This window comes from Erythranthe guttata, chromosome 7, assembly GCF_056151865.1.
Source record: "Erythranthe guttata isolate IM_541 chromosome 7, IM_541, whole genome shotgun sequence".
NCBI lineage: Eukaryota > Viridiplantae > Streptophyta > Magnoliopsida > Lamiales > Phrymaceae > Erythranthe > Erythranthe guttata.
In genome coordinates this window covers 82,847-86,236 of record NC_142539.1, presented here as the reverse complement: position 1 = coordinate 86,236, position 3,390 = coordinate 82,847, and the positions used below count along the sequence as shown (strand labels likewise).

General features: G+C 32.9%; 1 long non-coding RNA gene across 12 annotated transcripts; it reads right to left on the bottom strand.

The window, feature by feature from the left end:
• Positions 1 to 1,009: 1,009 nt before the first annotated feature.
• On the bottom strand, positions 1,010 to 3,084 carry LOC148768935 (uncharacterized). 12 transcript variants are annotated; one of them, XR_016032061.1, is made up of 7 exons: positions 2,924 to 3,084; positions 2,493 to 2,566; positions 2,078 to 2,393; positions 1,871 to 1,977; positions 1,709 to 1,791; positions 1,583 to 1,624; positions 1,010 to 1,299 (listed from the first exon to the last, which is right to left on the bottom strand). It is a non-coding gene; the product is annotated as an uncharacterized LOC148768935 (long non-coding RNA). The 12 variants fall into 12 exon arrangements; XR_016032070.1 differs by lacking the exon at positions 1,010 to 1,299 and having other exon boundaries at positions 1,313 to 1,624; positions 2,078 to 2,178; positions 2,290 to 2,393; XR_016032071.1 differs by lacking the exon at positions 1,010 to 1,299 and having other exon boundaries at positions 1,313 to 1,624; positions 2,078 to 2,156; positions 2,290 to 2,393.
• Between the last annotated feature and the right edge of the window lie 306 nt (positions 3,085 to 3,390).

Below are 3,390 nucleotides of genomic sequence, written 5' to 3'. Positions count from 1 at the left end.
ATGATGCACTAGTTGAGGCAGAGGTAACTGAGAATGTTGAGGTCGAGGTCGATGAGGAAGAAATAGAACGTTCGGATTCGAGGACAAATCCTTTTGAAGAGGTGGAGAATGATATGATCCAGCCATGCATCGAAGTTAATGCCGAGCTAACCGGAGAGCAAACGTATATTGTGCATTATGATGAGATGGTGGTGTTGAGGTTTGACGCATTGGGGCTTCGAGCTACAAAACACCCACATGAGTTTACGCTTCAGTGGCAGATAGGTGGTATGTTCTACGATATGGTGCAAGGATGTGTAAGTTTATTACCAAACAAAGAGATCGATCCTGAGATAAATTTAATTTATACTCCATGTGATATTTGTCCGGATTCGAGGACGAATCTTTTTAAAGAGGGGGAGTATGATACGATCCTCACAAGCTCCAAGTTGAAGAATTGGAAGAAGCGAAAGCGTACAAGTTTAAAGAGTTTTTTTGGGTAAGAATTGAAGAATAAATGCTTGAAAAATGCCTTTGAAGAGTCCTTGGTTTGGAATTGGAAGAAAAGAAAACGGAAATTCGTTGGACAAGTTGAATTTCAAGCATCCCGAAAGTCCCGTATGATTATGGTAGAGTTTACCCTTCGGGTTATAACTCTCCACTACACCAAAAAAGCTATTTCCTAACAGATATATCTGTTAGGAAAATTATATGTAATGGCGAAAAACCGTTAGAAATACTGCGTTAGAAATTTGAGGTGCAAAATTTATAACATATATAAACCGTTAGGAAAATTAAAACATCTGTTAGAAAAATAAATATTTCTAACGCTTGTATCCATTAGAAATGTAAACGGTTATAATTTGTAATGGCTCTAGCAAAATTCCTAACGGATATAGCTGTTAGAATTTTTATGACAAATTAATAAAAAAAAAAATATTACCATTTTCAAGAAAATGGTAATATTATATATATATATATATATATATATATATATATATATATATATATATATATATATATATATATATATATTAAAAAAAATACAACTGAAATTAAATAAACGAGTTTAACAAATTTAATTGACATCTTCTGTAGCTCATACATCAACATCTATCAGCAGAATAAAATAATTGGATTACCATAAAAAAGATATTCTTTCACGCATTGTTTTAGTTGGTTGAAAAGCCATCTTTCCCACATTTCTTGCAACTCTCATTTCTTGCTTAACTCTATAGGACCATATCCCAACTTTCACAACTCTTATTTCCTCAATTTCTTCAACATGGTAATTTTTTTCCGTCTCTTCCACTTTATACCCTGATTGACATTGCAAAAAGAAATCAATTAGAATAGTAATGACTGTTATTATCTGTGAAATTTTTTTTAATAAAAAATAAATTAATGGCAAACTAGTAACTGGAAGATGTATCAAGTTACCTGAAACAGGGTGAACGAGTATTGGTGAAATAACATTAGTAATTATAGAAAACGAGGTAAACGGAACTAAAATCCAGTATCTAATTGGAAATTCATAGTAGATCATCATTCATGAAACAAACATTACTTGAATACAACAGTGTTAACAAGTCGCAACAAGTACCCTTTCATAAAACTCACAAGCCGAAAATCACATGTTCGATATCTGCATACAAAAGAAAGCTACGTAATAAGAAGCATGGTTTCATCAATGGGGGTATACCTTTTCAAATACTAGAAAAAGACATACAAAGGGAAATTTCTCAAACTTCTTTCCAGATCCAATGTTTCTCACAGCTGCAAAGTCTTCATTGCTACAAATACTTGCAGAGACTGAAAATTCAACATCCTTATCAGGCAAGAACGATAATTAGATAGAAATTACTAAGACTAAAGCAAAGAGAATCTCTACCTTAATCCAACCAAAACCTCTCAAAATATAACAAGTTTGAAGCAATATTTGAAATGTAGATGAAGACATCTAAAGGCAATATAATTTAACTTGAAGTTGGACAAAATCTGCACAACAGTCTATTTCAATAGCATTTCAAACTAAAGCATATACATTTATAGAAGATTAACCCGAAGTAAATAACAGTTTCCATAAGAGATAACTGACCCGAAAATCGAAGAATCTTTATTCTACAAGCAACATCAGGCCTATCGACGGTGACCTGTCTGTCAAATCTTCCTTCGTACTTTAAATGCCCAAATCAAAATCTCGATAGCATATAATTGACAGAATTTTGAAATAAAGAAATATTGTTATAGCTAATTCATTAAAAGGGAAGCAAAGGCGAGCAGTAAATCTCAATTCGTGTCCTTGTATACCTAGTTAATGTAGCAACATCAATGCAATGCAAATCTTTTCACACGTGATAATGTGTTCTGAGGATGTCTCGAGCCTTCTCCTTGAGATATGGCCCATAATTCGCCTGCACAATCGATGGAGAAAACTCAAACTCCCCTAAATCTAATACAAAGAAATGAATATATTCATTTACCCATATAGCCATATATATTAGAGATCTTACACTTGAAAGCAAACCCATACAACCTCTGCCGACCAACCTTTTATCTCCACTTCTATGGCAGACTTAGGAAAAACCTGGCGCACAAAATATTAAAAAAAAAATGAAGTTATACATCTAGTTCCATAAAACACACCAAAAAACAGTCAGTTTTAATTTTGCAATCGATAAAACAAACAGGCACCCATGAAAAAAAATCAAAACTCAATAGGGGTATCAATACTCAATGTGCGTTTTTTAGGTTGGTAAAATAACCGTACCATATAGATCGATATTGAAGGAAATCGAAAATACATATGACGATAGACACTAGATTTGATTAAGAACCGTAAATAAATTTAAACTTCACTTAGTTTTAAAAACAAAATCAAAATTTAGGGCATTTTCTTCAAAAAAAACCTAACACGCGAATACGATTGGAAGAAAGAGAAAACCTGAAATAGTGGAGAGCTTTGTGGCGGCGACGGTGGGGATGGCGGCGGCGGCGGAAAAGATTGAAAGGAAAGATGGCAAGCAATCGAAGGTTGTACCGGTTAAGAGAAGGGAAATGGCAAATTAAAAAAAATGTGCAGAAGGAAATGAAAGGTAAAAGGGAAACGGCAAAATATATGAGAGGTTAAATTGATTTTAATTTATTTAATTTAGTTATTATAATATTTGGTATAGTACTAACGGAAATTTGCTGTTAGAATTATTAATAAACTTTTACAATTTCAAGAAAAAACAGTGTATTATTAATTGTAACGAATATGTTTAATTCTAACGGATATTAGCCGTTAGTAATTACTAACGGATATATCCGTTGGAAATCACAAATTTGTGCCGTTAGAAAATGTTCATTTTGGTGTAGTGCTCTCTTATGATGTCCAATTTAAGTCATTCAAATTGTTGTAGAAAGCCA